The 16,239-nt window shown below is 36.8% G+C and overlaps 1 long non-coding RNA gene across 2 annotated transcripts in view; it reads left to right on the top strand.

The window, feature by feature from the left end:
- Positions 1-16,239, top strand: part of LOC136291155 (uncharacterized) — a 196,390-nt gene that overhangs the window by 17,327 nt on the left and 162,824 nt on the right. The window contains exon 4 of one of the 2 annotated variants that reach the window (XR_010721439.1): positions 6,195-6,577. The exons of the other annotated variant lie outside the window; for it this stretch is intronic. This is a non-coding gene — a long non-coding RNA (uncharacterized lncRNA). Of the gene's footprint in view, positions 1-6,194; positions 6,578-16,239 lie in introns of those variants that run through there. 2 annotated transcript variants of the gene reach the window in all.

Below are 16,239 nucleotides of genomic sequence, written 5' to 3'. Positions count from 1 at the left end.
TAAGAGCTTACTGGAGAAAAAAATCCAAACAAACATACCCCACATACTGTAGAATTAAATGTGTCACTTTCAGGTAGAGTGGGAAGTAATATGTGGGTATTTGGTATTCGGACTCTTACAAGTTCCATTGCACATCCACTGGAGTTACTACACAAGGTTAAATAAGTGCATCCTTTTATAATATTGTTGGACATATTCGAGGATTTTCAATAATCATTTCACTCGACTATACTTTGAAGCATGTCTGGCAATGTAGCATATTCAAATGGGCATGAGAAGAAATGTTTTTCAGAACAGTTCAAAACTATGCTTAGATGGGAAAACTGAGTGGTATAATATAGTTCAGTGTTCATGGGAGTGTTTTGTTTCTCAGGGGAGTGGAGTTTTTTTCTATATCAGTTGAAGTGTTCTGGGAATCTAAGGTTAACTATATACACCAATAGAAATGATTCAAGGAGCAATGAGGCACATGTTCATAAATAATTGTTGTCACAGTTTTAAATTATTCCTCAAAAATTCCCCAAGGTGTTCTATTGCTCTTCATACTTCTAATGTTGAAGTGATCCTTTCTATGGAAAGATTTATAAGTATAGATAAATTACACTTTTCTATTTATGCCTTGTTTCAGATTCAAAATTTCCACTTTTTTTAATTGTCTCAAAAGATTCCAAGTTGCATGTCAAAATAAAAAGATATTAGAATTTACTGCTTTGTATAGTATCTTAGTTTTCTCTTTCTTGCATTCATTCTCTCTAATCTTTTATGTGCAGTAAACCCTGAAAAAATATGACCGATAGGTGGATGAGGAGGGGAAGTGCTAATTCTAGGATTCTGCAAGTTCTTTCTGAAGGCTGTAAGGGATACAGAAGGAACTGGCGAAAAAACCCCATAACCTCCCCATGAACTGAAAAAGCACTATATCAGAGCAATTTCGCAGAAGAATCTGTATAAAGAAGCTATGTAAAGAATCATAGCTTTTCTAGCAGAGACTGGCTTCCTGTTCCGACAAATCAATTATTTTCTCTGGCTACAGCTGTGTAATGGCTAGAGATGGATATGGCAGATTATTTTGAAAAGAAGGAAAATTAATGATAAAGTTTTATTCAATCTATCTCACTGTGTGGCTGCTCTACCACTGGTCTTCCATCCATCACAGTTCAGAAGTTACTTAAGTCTTTGGTTTATCCAGTTCACTTTTTTCCTCCTGAGGGGACTTCAGATTATACTACTACATATTTCTACTTGGGGGATATTACTCCAAGACTTATGGTAGATATCTCAACCCAACCCAGAGGTTTCCTCTTCTACTTAAATCTTTCAGCTTTGCAGCAGCCTTGTTGCTTAAGAACCTCTGGGATTTACAGAAGGATAATCTTCCCTGTTACAGAAATTGCACAGAAAAAAATCATGGGGTATGAAAAAAATGAGTATTTCATATCCAGTGATTAGGATTTTCAGAGGTTCTCTCCTCTGATACAAAAGCAGACTCAACATACTGGAAATCAATTATTACACAAACTGGAATAGTTTTTGAAAATTTATACAGAGCTTGCAGGACCAAGCAAAGCTTGCTTGGATGCTTTGCAAGCCAAGGTAAACTTGGGAATTCTCTTAATTGAAAGGTTCTCCTTACGCGATTCACTGATTGTACAGATTTTCAGATCACTTTCTTGACATTTAAATGGACTTAAAAACTGATCCCACTAAATTTGACTAAAATATGTTTTGTGTTAAGCTCATTAAAGTAAGAACAGGTAAGTAGGACCATGGAGGTGTTACTAAATTCCAAGTATTCAAAATGAGAACAGTCAGCATCTAAATTATTGAGCTGTCATGTTAAATGAAGCTGAACATTTTTAAATGATTCACATGCAGATTGTTAAAAAAGACACAGCCTGCATTATCAAACAGGGCTCATTATTCTTCAAATTTAAGGGAACAATAAGACGTAATTTTTGGAACTTAGCTGTGCAGAAAGTGTGTGAGGCTGATTCTCTTTTTCTGTCAACAGATTAAGTTCCGTGGACACATCTGTTAAAGAGTATTTTCATGCTTTTCATATATTTAGTTGTTCATAATTTTATTAGTTTTTAAGCTACATGAATATAGTTCTTAATATTACTGCGATGTGTAAAAGCATAATTTTTTGCAAAATTAAACTTGTAAGTACCTTGTTGATTGTTCTTTTTGAGGAGGAACTAAGTAATTAATAATGCTTATGAGTATTGAAGTATGTAGGTAAAATAGGCTCACTACATAGAGTTGAATGCAGCTCTTTCTATCTTTCCAAAGCTATTGTGCCAGACTTTCTGTCGAGCAGCTTTTATATTTAAGGATTTTCTCATTGTGAAGACTGAGTCTAAAAATAATGGATTTGAGTGAAGTGACCCAAGCATAGAAAATATTTTAATATGGGAGGGTTGCTGGTGATGTATACTTGTTCATGCAAGTTGCATCAGGCTTCTGCTAAAAAGAGAATAGGGGTCACTTTATTGCTGTAACAATATAGAACTCTTCTGTACCATGTATCATCATCAGGAGGAGGGGGAAGAGGGAGAAGTCTTAATCAAATTGTAAAAAATTAAGTTTAAATGAAGTTATCTGAAGTTATGCTAAAAAGAGGTCTCAACATCTGTGGTAATAAGTATTTCCTTCTAATGCAGAGTGATCTAGACATACAGCATTGTTTCCTAAAAGTGCTGTTCTTGTAACTGCTGGTCTTGGTGTTAGCAGTATTTCAAATGCAGTTGTGTGAAGGCTTTTTCTTTTTTCTCCTCTCAAATTCTTCATTTTCCCTAGCCAAAAATAATAAATATTGATTCACCTTGAAGATAAGTATATAATAGAGATCTGGTTTTAGAGCCTTGGATCTATACGTACCACTGTGGATGCAGGCACATGATCAAACAGTAGTAGCCTAATGAGCTGCAGCATTCAGCCTGCTGTAGTAGATGTTGTGGATGTGCCTGAGAGGTTCCTCTTGGATAGAAAAGTTCAACAGAATACAGAAACGTGAATTTCAGAATACATTTGGTAAGAAATGTCTGATAAGTTTGATCTAGCACAGTTCTTGCTGTGAAACTAATGGTGTTTGATTTCGTTCTTGTGCTTTGCTATCAGTCTTGCTTTGGGAAAATCACTTCTACTCAGTTTGGCTCTGTAGAACACTACTACTGTCTGCTTCCTTTGAACTCTGCTAAGTTTGAGGTGATACAAGGTTTTCTATGAACCTTCAACCTCTGTCTGGAGCTTTTGTTATGAAACTCCCCTTACCCTATTTTGTTATATGCAGCCTGTTCTTTTAGGAAGATTGGGATGTTCCCAAGAGTGTTGCTTGTCAGAAGCGCTGCATGGCAATACCCAAAGTCCTCAAAATTCAAGGAAAGGGGGTTTTGTTGTTTGGGGGGGGTTTTGTGGTTTTTTGTTTGTTTGTTTGTTTGTTTTTTATACAATAGCAAGCAGGGGCTTTGCCTCAGACGGGCGAATTAATTATTCTGGGAACTTGCATGGTGTTAATATCACAAGGGATACTAGTAGTTGCTCACAAAGCAGATGTGATTTTGGGGAGTGTTTCAGCCACTAGAATAGATACTAGTATTTTATAATGGCAGCAAGTTAAATGGAAGCCTGTAAATGTGTTGGGGAAAAAATTGGTCAGATTGCAATTGGGATCAAGTCCAAATTTTTTATTTGCAAATTTACTGTATTAAGAAACTGCTCTTACTTTATGGCTGCTTTGCATCAGGGTTCCCTCACCATGTGTGTGCACAAATATATATGCAAAAATGTGCTTATTCTAAATGTAATATTTAAGTTCTCTATTTGGGATCCTGTTTTGCTGCAAACCTTCACTCCCAAAAAACTAGAAATATAATTTTACACCTAGAAAATACCAAATTCAGTTTCTCGTTGTGATATTACTCTTTATTCCCTTAATCCATGGATCTCAGATGAAGTATGGTTCATTTTAAGAATAGGAACATAGACTGAAGTAAGGTCTTGGGATGGCTGAGACTTGATTTAGTCTCTGTTTTGGTACTGATTTAAAGCCCACATATACTTCCTGAAATATAATCAAATTACTCATGAGATCTGCACTCTTACCCTTTGAGAGCATTTGTACTTTCGAAATGAAGTGCTATAAAGCATGAGCATTTCTTTCTAGTACTTTCAAGACAAGCTTATTCACAGCTTTATATGTGAATCTGTGGAATTTTAGAAAGAATTCTCAAGGCTAGACATTCAAAAAGGAAGGGGTATTTTCCTTTTTCATAAAGCACACCAGTGTTAAGTGTAGCGGGCTCTTTTGTGAGGTTTAATAAGTGTTCATTTGTTTACCATTTTGTTAGCCTCAATTCCTGCACAGCTAAATATCAGGGTAAATTAGATCTATTTCTGTAACCAAGCAGTAAAACAATTATATATACTCTTTACCAGTGAAATTACCTGTAACGTGCTTTTGGTTAGCACAAATTAAAAGCCGCAAGAAGTAAGTTATTGCTCATATTTAAACCTCGCCTTTCTGTGAGATTTGGTCTCGGTGGATAGCAGGCAGAAAAAAATGGCTCACCTGAGCAAACCACAGCTCAGCCCTGTCCTCCAGCTGGGTGGGATAAGCTGTTCCAAGGCCACATTTGAACAGCAGTCTGAATCTGGCTTTAGGGCTCCTGCTTCTAATCAAGAATGTTGCAGCTACATGATGGTAAGCAATGATCCGGTACAAACATATTCTGCTACCTCAACAGTTTTCTGGGAATTTTGACAACTCAACATTATTGTCAGGCTTTATGCCAGATTGACTATTATCTGTTCTAATATAGCTTCATGTAGCCAGGGCAGAGCATAAAGCTATCACAGAGGCTATATTGTCTGCACCATCTAATTTGAGGGGAAAGTGCGGTTTTGTTCTCATGTCTAATACAAATCAAATCTGTATTGCAATGCACAGCTCCAGTATTAATGGTTATGGAACTGGAGCTTGAGAACACACTTTTCTGACTGTTATTTCCTGGTTAGGAGTAGGATGAACATATATCTTTCCAAAAGACCTCCTGCACTTCAGACGCATGCAGGCGCACATGGTATGAAAGCATGGGGGATAACACAACGTTCTGGAAATCTGAGTGGGACAGAGTGAGTGGTGTCTTGGGTTTATAATAATTAATTGCCTTTTAACGTGTGCTCTTTCTGTATTTATCATGCCACTCCACTTTACATACATGTCATATGCATAAAGTCACAAAAAAGATGGGTAAACGTAAGAATGAAAAAATGGTCGTTTATTTTGGTGAAGTTTAGGAATTAATATTCATAAACTGTTAGGATCCTCCTGTTGGGAAAAGGCAACTTTTGTGTTGCAGCAGAATATTTTTTAGATCAATGTAGCATGAAAATACTGGGATAATACCATGAAAATCAGTACATAGAAAATTCTTACCTTTGGCTGTGGTTTATTATACTTGATCTAAAGGACAGAATGCTTCCCCTTCTGTTTACACTTAATTTATTTCTGCTAGTGTTGCAGACAACATTACAGCTGTAATGCAGGGTTGTGTTTTCTGTCGGAAGTGGTACATACCTGTATAGCATGTAAGGCTGAGAAATTTTTAAAAATCAAATTGAGTCAAATATTAACTGCCTAGTTTTTTTCGGATAGCAATGAAATTTACAGTGCAAGGTAAATTACTGAATGGTGAAGACTTCTGCTTCAGAATTTGGATACAAAGGAGGTAATAGTGATAACTGACTAAATCCTGTAAATAGGATTTGTTGAAGCAAATATTCTGTGTGGTAAGGCCATTAGTTTAGCATCCATTAGAAATGTTCTATGGAAAATGCTATTAAAATCTAGATTTATAATTTCTCTTGAGTACCATGTCATTGTAGGCAGTGATGTCCAGATTTTAGAGATGGTGAAGAGCATGATTTTCTCCACCTCTCCCTAGCAATTCTGAAATTCTGAGACATCAGATACACTTTCAGCTTTAACCATCACCATGTCCCCATGCTCCCCACTTTTTTTTTTTCTTTATTTTTACTTTTTTTTTTCTTTTTTTCAAGAAAAAGCCTCAGAATGAAATCTGGTCTCCGATAAAATGTTTTCACTTTTTCCTTTCCTCTGTGCATAACCATGGTTTATTTGCAGTTTAATTTTCTTCTTTCCATTGTTCACTTTACTCTGTTTTGGGGAACAGGGATGAAAGAAGAGTGGCAGCAAATGGGGAATTGAGCAGTTACGAGACCTCCTGAATGGCCAGTGGAAATTATGGAGACTGATTTCTGCAGGCTTCTAGCAGTCATTTTCATTATCTTGGTGTTCGTGCCTTGAATTCTCCTAGACTGGAACAGGAACAACACATCTAAATACTATAAAATGAGAAGCAGGCATAAAATGTACTTCCATACACCCATGCATGTGCATGTCTATACACACAAATGTGCACGTGTGTGTTTATATATAAATTTATTTTCCTACCTCGTTTGGGACTCCATTGCTGTAACCTTGCATGCGCTTTAGCACTGGTAGTTGTGTAAATCATAAAATGACTGAACTTCTTTTTTCTCACACCACCTACATTTATTTAGTTCTTATTTATAATAATTAAGTACCAGCTGCATTCGGCTTGACTAATTTTAACCAAAATTCATTTATTGTGCCTAGCAGTGTATTGGCAGAAAAAGAAATCAGTTCATGCTTTTATGTGACAGGTTTAGCTATTTTTACTTGGTTAAAAGTTGGAAAGATATCTGTATTCCTTCTATGTATTTGGAATAGAAACTGTTTTGTTCTGACTGAAAGGCACAAGACTAGTACATGTATTTCTGATTTGCCTAGTGCATTTTGTGAAACACAAATTATACTGAATTACAGACCATTCTGGGTTGGAAGAGACCCATTGAGTCCAACTCAAGTGAATGGCCTGTATAAGGTTTGACTCCACCTTAGCATTTTTAGCACCATGCTCTGACCAGCTGAGCTCATTTCAGGATCGAAGTAAGAGTAATCTTTAAAACTGATGGTGTTAAGGTTTCATGATGAAGTATGGGAGCTTCCAGAAACTGTGCTGTAAAGCTGAGTATAACTTAAATATTATTTTTCTTTTCAGTTTTTATTTCATGTTATGAGTAGTTGATTTTTTTTTAGTGGCAAACTGAGAATAAAAGAGGAATTTATTTTCAGAAACCTATTATGAAGATACACTTTCAATGGTGGGGTTTTTCTATATGTTGACAAAACTGCTATCTACCAAAACTATATTCATAGAACTCTAGGATGACTTTTTTCATGGCAATGCCTCCATTCCAAAGACAGAGTAGAGAAAAGTTATTTTGACAGCTATTAAGAAATATGCTTATGGTAAATTGGGGATTGACTATACCCTTAAATGAGTAATCATGAGTTATTTGCAAAATGGATAATATTCTTAGTTAGAAACAGGAGAAAAAGACACTATTAAAAGAGGAAAAAAAAGCTTCCACTGAACCAAAGGTAATAAGTTCAAAACTATTTGTATTTATTTAAGAAACAAATATGTGGAAAAATCATGGACACAAATGTTTGAAAATAACAGTAAAAAGGATTTTGTCCATTTATTTGTTGTAATATCGTTACAGCAAGCAAACATGTCTCATGCTTGCATTAATGAAAGAAAATATTATTAGGAGAAATGAAATAGATGACAAAGCAGCATGTATCAATGGATCTTGCTTCCTGGTTCTAATAGTATTTACTCTGAACTCTTAGGTTCAGTGGTATTCAACATAATGAAGCTATTTGCTTCATCTTTTTCAACATTAATCAGCGCGAAAAATGGGAAGACTTTGATATATTATAAGCATATCTGCATCCATCTACCAACAACCTTAATAGTCTTATCCCTTTGTACCTGTTTCAAACAAGTTCTAATATAACCAAGATAAAAATGTATTTTGCATGTACACGTATAATTCATTTTTACCGGAGATAGATGCCAGCGTTCTTAGCTGAGTTTTAAACAGTAACCATGTTTAGATGTGGTGTTTTAAGGCATCGCAAATTTGCATCAATAGCTTTTCTTATCAAATATATGCCTTCTGTAACTTCAGAATTTGAGTGTCCCAAATCTTTTGACATTTTTGTGTGAAATTTTAAGCACATGATACTATTTACATTGTAGTTTAGCCCAATACAGGCTATATTGGTAGAAACATTATTACTGAAAGCAGTATTCCTGCTGAATTCTGTATAAGTAGCAGAATGAGCATATAGCATTTTAATCAAATATTTTTCTTGCATGTTTTGATTTTTTTTAATATCTTTTGCTGGTGTTGAATGAACGGGAGTTGTATGTATTTGAAATAATACACGTTAAAATTCAGATATTTTACTCTTTACTCTTACCTTTGGTTCTTTACTATAACGCTATCTTGACAGATTGTGCTTTTAAATTTAAAACAAACAGGGCTTTTGTTTGGAAAATAAATGCACTCTGGCATTTCTGTACTATTAGGGTGTTCTGCCTTTTACTGTCTGCATATTATGCCTTTTAGTTTCTCTTTTGGAACCTGAAAGTACTAGCCTGCAGTGTTTTCTCTATGTTCAAACTCAGATTCTGTATTTGGACTTGAAGCTAGAAGCCTTGGGTCTCTTGAGAGAAGCATTGTGTGTGGTATTGCTCTCTTTGTCCTTATTGGTCAGTGTGTGTTAGCAAGGTCCTTACTTGTAAAGCAGCTTGTCATTCTTAATGTTGGAATAAATTCTGTTATAGGTTGGTTTTTTCTTAAGAAAAGTCCTCAGTTGTGACAATGCACAGTGCTGCAAATATTGACTAGAGGTCCAGCCTCAGATAATTTCCAGGTGTGAGAATTATGATCTGAACCATATTAAAAATTAGTTTAAGACTATCAGTAGCTCAAAACAGTAGAATATGAGTTAAATACTTGAATGTCCCAATTACAATTGTGGAATGTGTAATGTATGAACTTACCTGATGCTAGTAGTCAAATCTGTGACTCTTTGTCCATGGTTTTCCCAGATTTTCTTTCAGATATACCTTTTAAGGATGTGTTTAAATTCATGTGTATGTTCCGGGGTTTTTTATTTGTTTGGGTTTACTTTGGTAGTTTTTTGAGGGGGGGGTGGTTTGTGATTTTTATTGTTGTGTTTGGACTTTGGTCTTTTTTGATGCAGCTATCTTTTTTTACCTTAAGTGGAGGATTTTTTCAATAAATGCTGACTCTTACACAGAAGTACTCCAAGCTGACAAAAAGTGCTATTGTTTCCAAATTATTCCTTTACCCTTGGGAAAATGCCTTCAGATTTGTTTTTCTATTATTGTATATATTAAACTTGATGCTGGTGTGAGTCAGATTAGTCCAAAGTGAGTTTCAAGATAGAGATTAATATACTATATCCGTACAATTCAAGAAGTTTTTAACAAATGCATAGATAAGGCAGCTTTTACTTCAGTTGCATTTGTTTCTCTTGAAACAGTTGTACTTTAGTGCTATTTCTAACAAAGCTACATCTGCTTTATATTCAGAGTGCTCAGAAATACCAGCAAAATTGCTTTTTGTAATCCTCTAAAATACTGATGCTTGTGCTAAACCCCCGTCTGTTTGTTTACTGGAGATTCATCAGGCCAGGTACAGATGCTGGTTCTACAAGATCTTCCCTAGAGTGGAGTTTTAATTAAAACAACTCTTTTTACCCCAGCTGTCAGTGCAACCCATATGAAAAGCAGAAAGCTTTTTTAGAGAGGAGTTGAATGTTTAGCTTGTTCCAAAGTCTATAACCACTAAATGAAGCATTGAATTTCCTACTTCTCTGAATTTTTTTCCCCCTTCCCAGTTAGTGCAAACTTTGTTTGGAGAGGTCACTCTGGAACTTTCTAAAGCTTGCTTTCTTCATGTGTGTTTCACAATGCACATTGATTCCATTCAGTGAGAAAATATTTTGAAGGAATTTTTTTTAAGATTGTTTTACTCTAACCTCCTACTTTACAGATACCTGAACTTGTACAGCACCTCCTCCAACAATTTTTGGGTTTTTACCCCTTGCCCTATGGCATAATACCTCAGATTCTAATTCTTATTGAGTCAAATCTTCCTTCAAGCAGGAAGGTAGTTGAATATTGATTTAAAAATGCACCACAAAAAGTGGAGGAGGGCTTGAGAAAAAAAAAAGAAAATGAAACCCCCCTGTTTTCTACATAATGAAAATTGAATTCTTATTTACCTGCCCTCTGTATTAGCTCATGGAGAGACCTTAGTTGCAATGTGTCTTGTGATCCAAACCAAACAGTTCTGGTTTAATCCCAGCTGGCAACAGAGTACCACACATCCCATTCCTTGCCCATTCCTCTGCCTCACCATTATTGGAGGGGGAAGTAGAATCAGAAAAGTGGGGAGTTGTGGGTTGGGATAAAGATGGTTTAATAGGGAAAGCAACGTCTGCACAAACAAGCAAAGCAGAACAAATCATTTGTTCCATCCTTCCCATGGGCAGGCAGATGTTCAGCCATCCCCAGGAAAGCAGGGTTTCACAATGCATAACAATGACCTGGGAAGCCAAATGCTATCATTCCAAATGTTGCCCTTTCCTCCTTCTTCTGGACCTTTATATGCTGAGCATCAGGACAGAGGGTATAAAATATCCCTTTGGTCAGGGGAAGTCAGTTGTACTGGTTCTTTCCCAGCTTCCTGTGTACCCTGAGTCTTCTCACGGATGGGATGATCAAAAAATCAGAAAATATCTTGACACTGTGTAAGTACCTCTCAGTAATAATAAAAACATTTCTTTTTTATTAACACTGTTTTAGGACAAGTCCAAAACATAGATCTGATCTAGCTGTTAGGAGGAAAATTGACTCCACCCCAGCTACACTCAGCAGATAAACCCAGGTAGCACAAATTCCTAAAATCCTTCATTTCCCAAGTCATATCTGACTCTTTACTCCTCCTACTAATGCTAGCCTTCTGTTTGCTCAGTCCCAGCAGTTAAGTACAACAGGTGAACTTGTCCTCAAAAATGTTTACCACAAAAATGGATTACTGCAATGCTACCAAGTGTCTGTGTTCCCTGTCATCTTTCAACTGCTTTTACGGTGTTGTCTTCAATTCTGAAAGACACGTGATTAACACATGATTACTTATGTCCACTTCAAAAATTGTGGACTTTAAATAGTTTCTGCTTCACCATCGGTTTTTATGCTTTGACTGTGTATTATGGGTCTGCCTAATGCATTTATGCATTTTCTCTCCCTACTTTTTTTTCTGGGGGGGCGATGGGGGGGGGTGGGTAGGGTGATGAAGTTAGTTAGAAAAATCCTCTTCCCAAAGGTTTCATTCTATTCTACTCAGACTCATACCTGTCCTCCTGTATTAGCAATGGATCTGTGGCTCCTTTGTGTGACTACTGTTCCAGGAATCCTACGTGACTGCTGTCTGCCTTCGGTCTTTTTACCAGAGATGAATGGGAGTTGTGTGTGTCATCTGTAAAAGCTTTTCTGCTCCTGTGCTTAGTTGCTTTACGGCACTGTGTTGGCTGGTACCTTATAAACCACACTAAGCATATTTTCAGATTGATTATTTATTTTATTATTCCTGCCTATAATAGCTGTGCTGAGATATCATGTACTTATGAGTCCACAAGGCTTAGTACAGAGGAAGACTGACAGTAGGGCAGAACTGGTGCAGCTGTTGCAGTGTCTTAGACTGCCATAGAACCACACCTTGTGTTCAGCACCATGTTTTCACACTGAACAGTGATCTGCTTCAAAATACCGAGCTTCTGGGGTTTTTTTGGTTTGTTTTTATTTTAATATGTTGTAAGCTGTATAATGAGAGAAACTCATGTGTAGCTGTAGCCGATGGGAGGATGAAAAGGTTGTGGCATTGAAAATTGGTTTGCAGTATCTGAAAGCCAAAATATTGCAGAAAAACTGTTTCCCCCTTTTTTTGCCTTTGAAAAGGAAGACAAAGAAGAGCAATGGCCTTGGAAGTTCTCAGTGAAGTCAGGTTTTGTTTTCCTTCTCACTTGGAAAACCTACTCAATGTTTGATCCTTACACGTGGTCTTGGCCCAGTGCCTTGCCTTATTAACCCTCATGCAACTGGCCTCAGCCTGGTGTTCCTAGTCCTAGAAAAGAGCATGCTTGTTGTCATCCAGGTATGAAGGTCTGTCTTTGTGCAGGGGGACACTGTTTTCAGTCCTTGCTTTCAGCATTTGCTCTTCATTTTTATAATTCACGTGAAGAATGGGTTTGCAATTGCTGTGCCAGTTACTTGAAAAATCCTGAAAACACAGCTGAAAACAAGTTCAAAATTCCTTAACACATGCAGCGCTTTGTTCCAAAGTAAGTTTTCATGGATAGAACTTGAGATCCTGCAGAGACCCTATGTCTGCCAAAAATGCCAGGAATTGTGCTCTCTGACACCTCCAAAGTAGTGTTGTAATGATTTGTTCAGGCAGTAGTTACATGCTCCCACAGTTCCTTCTAGAATTGACCAGTTTTTGACATAATCAAAATTAGGAAATTAATTTCCCATGCAGCATTACTGGATGCATTTATCTAATGTGTGATTACAGTATTTTATTCAAATTTATCTCTTTTAGTGTGGTTTCTGAGTAGTTATACTGAGAGTCATTCCTTAGGTGTTAAAGATCATTTAAAGACAATGTGATTTTTTTAAATTTTTTTTTAGGTTTAAATTTGAAAAAAAGATATTTTTCAGCTCTTCTGCACTTGTTGAATAGACTCAGTGTTTGTACAATGCTTGTAAAACCATTTATGCAAACCAAATTGCAAGAAAATTCCTGAATATTTTTGGTTAGGAAAGCTTTTTGTTATAAGCAAATACCATTTGTAATTTTTTTCTTTTTATTTTCAAACCAAGATTCATACACTAGAGACATGGGCTACACTAAGGCAATGCACTTTCACCCACACACCTTCAGCAGGTTTAGCATGATTGCTAAAGTGCGAATGCAACACAGGTTATGAACCCTCTTAAGTACTGCCTGTGTGTATTATTTCAGATTTTAAATAAAAAGGTAGTTTAATTACTTACTAAAAACATTTTAAACTGCCTGATTAGAGAATTTCTTCATAAAGAGAATTACATTTATTTTTCATGGAACCAAAAATGCAGTAATGATTTACTGCAGGCTATAAAGTCATCAGTAGAGAAGGTTCTTGAGTAGGCATTATCTAAAAGGAAGCTGCTTGATTATTCTTTACATAACCTTTTTTTTAGCCCAGAATCTTCAACATTCCTGAAGCATTGTCTTTGCTCTGACAACCAGACTCTGAACAGAAACACTGCAAACTCTAAAGTATAAGAGTTGATGTGATCATTTTTCTTCACTTCTGAGGGTCTCCTTCTCTAGAGCAACTTGGGAAAAAAAAAAATTGGGCCAGGGGTTCTTGGAAGCAGAGCTAGGAATGTGTGGCATTTTTAATGTGTGCTGCTTGTCTGGTGACTTCAGGGACCAATTTTGCCTTCAATATCCATTTTGATATTATTAAATTACTTTATTATTGAAGACTGCTCTTTCCATTTAGTTACAGGCAGAAAAACATGCTGCAGTAAGTCCAGATCCTATCCACATCCCTTAAATTCCTTAGAAATACTTTCCCAGCACCTTCAGGGTCCTACCCCTGCACTTTCTAAATTCCCGACAGCATGTTCTGAGCCAGGTAGGTGAGGAAAAACATATTCTGAAGCTGCTTGGGGATCCTGCAGGCTAACCAGCAACCTAAGCACCAGAGCTAGCTCCCAAGCTGTTCTCAGTAGAGGCTTCCTGTTCAACTGGTGATGGGGGAAATTCAATATCATAAATATTCAATATTTATTAAAAAGGAGGGAAAACATTCTAAGCAGTTGTGAAGAAGTTCAAATAGAATGACTGTAGAAGCTTAACATTCACAGATTAAAAATCTCAACTAAAATAACATATAATAAAGCACATATTTTTTCAACTCAGATAACCTTGATAATACTAGGTATGCCATAAGTGTATATATAAAAATATATTTTAGTCTACCACTACTAAATTTGGTTACTATTTGCAAGCAGCAATCATTTAGAGACAAGATTTCACTTCAGAGCAATGAAGAGCTTTGAAAGGAATCTTTAGTACACTCTAATAAGTATTCCCCATTGGGGTTATTTCAGAGATCTAACAGAATTTACTGTATGAAATCCAGTTTGTTGTGTAAAGGTCTGTAGACCAGACATTTTGAGAGCAAAAAGGCAAAGTAATTTTTGGAGCTGTAAAACAAGGAGATGCATGCACACTGTTAGGTGAGCAAATTAAGTAATTTTGAAATCAATGTGTTCGTAAGGATTCGTTCTTTCTATATCTAGACATTGCTCCTAATGACATATACTTTTTTTTTTTCTAAATTCTGGCTACACAAAGCTTCTGACTGTTGGAGAAACTGGAGTAATCAACTTAAAGAGCTCCTTTTTTCCTTTTTTTTTTTTTTTTTTTTTTTTTACAGTTTGAACACACGTTATTTTGCACTCATTTTTTAGTTTGGTTCTGTTTCTTAACTACCTCCTTATGTTCACAGGCTGCTTAATGCAAAATTCCTTAAGTTCTTGTGCAAGGGAGTTGGTCACAAGTAAACTTTTTCTTCCTTACTGAGAAAATAGGGGATTTCATTTACTGTGGCACAGCTTTGATAGGAGAATTTTGCTCATATGACTGCCTTTCCTAAAATTAACCTCAAGCATTTCTAGGATTACAGAAGGGGACTTTATTCTTAGTGGTAGTGGGGAATCAAATCAGAAGTGATGCATGAAAATTGTCATAGCACATAATCATTAAAATAAGGTAACATACATTTATTGGGAATGAGTTTAAAAGAAACTGGTAGCTGCTTAATTCTGAAGGAATATTGGAGATTTCAGCTTCTGTTAAAACTGTGTGGCATAGCAGACCTGTCATCCAAGTCCTGGAAGACTGTATAGATTCACATGAACCAGGGACTGCATCACCTCTGTTAGTTCTGTCTGTGTGATCAGGCCCACTTGAAGTACCTGGACACTCAACAGTGGTTGGTTTAATGTCTGCCACTGAAATATTTCCAGGAGTGTTTCACTGGGACTTTGGAGTTTGGCACCAGGTCTAAAGTGGAATGTTATCAAAGGGAAGGATGGGATGCTGGCTGCTACCAGCTCACTGTCAGGGTGTAGTGGGGCTGCAACTCAGTCCAAGTTTTACATGTGAAATTCATTTACAGGTCTAGTTTTTTCTGTGCCTGTCAGGTGGAATGTTGTAGAATAAAACACCAAAGCAAGCAACAAAACCAAACCCAACCCCACCGACTCTTCAAATAGTTCATAGGCCTCCAACAGGTGCAACGCCCCACCACCCTGAGCCCACATGGCAGACCTCTTCCCTCATGGGTTACGTTGACCACAAACACACCTCCTCTTCTGAAGCTGAGATTTCCTCTATTTACATGAGCCTCACGTTGGAGGTGAATGCTTCCTGTGTGCCCCAGTTTCCCCTACAAGGCACATGTTGTGAGGAGGCACCCAAGCCCTCTCAAAAGCAGGTAAGGGTGTGATGAGTGTACCTGTGTTTTGTTGCGCTGTGTGTTGTCACTCCTGCTGGCTGTTGTCCCAGTGCCTGAAGGAAAAGGTGAATCAAAGTGGAGGTGAAAAGGTCAGTGATTTCTGTATTTGACCGTATTCAAACCAGACTTTTTCTTCTAATAAGTTATTTTCTTCCTTGTCCTTACTATTACAAACATTCATTATCATTGGGGGTTTTTTTAGAAATGACCGCTTAAAACTTCCACATAGTTTCCTGATATTTGATATTTAATCTGACATCATGGGCTGTAGTCTTCTCTAGCAGTATAATTTTTGGCCGAATGAGCTGACAGGCAGGTCTGGATGATCTTTTCACATACTCTTTATGCTCGCATCACTGCTACATCAACTGCTGTTACCCACACCACATGCATACCTCCATAGTGGAAAGCTTTGTGATTTTCATTTTCCAAATGTCAGGGAACAGACTGAACTGTAAAGGATAACAGCAAAGGTAGGTGAGAAAGGGTGCAGAACAAGACCTCTGCTTTTTTGCAGTGCAAGTATTTTAGGCCACCTTCTCTCTTTGTTTGTTTGTTGTTGTTTTTTTTTAACCATACTGTGCCCTGAGCCCCAAGTCATTTTTTGGTCTTGGTTTTATATCTACCTTTGCAGATTTTTTTTTCTTAAATTGCTACTTATTTAATTAATA

This window comes from Chamaea fasciata, unplaced genomic scaffold (genome assembly GCF_029207755.1).
Source record: "Chamaea fasciata isolate MVZ Bird 193981 ecotype frontalis unplaced genomic scaffold, bChaFas1.0.hap1 SCAF_6, whole genome shotgun sequence".
Taxonomy (NCBI): domain Eukaryota; kingdom Metazoa; phylum Chordata; class Aves; order Passeriformes; family Sylviidae; genus Chamaea; species Chamaea fasciata.
The sequence above is the reverse complement of the archived record's forward strand: the minus strand, read 5'-3'. Positions and strand labels throughout refer to the sequence as shown.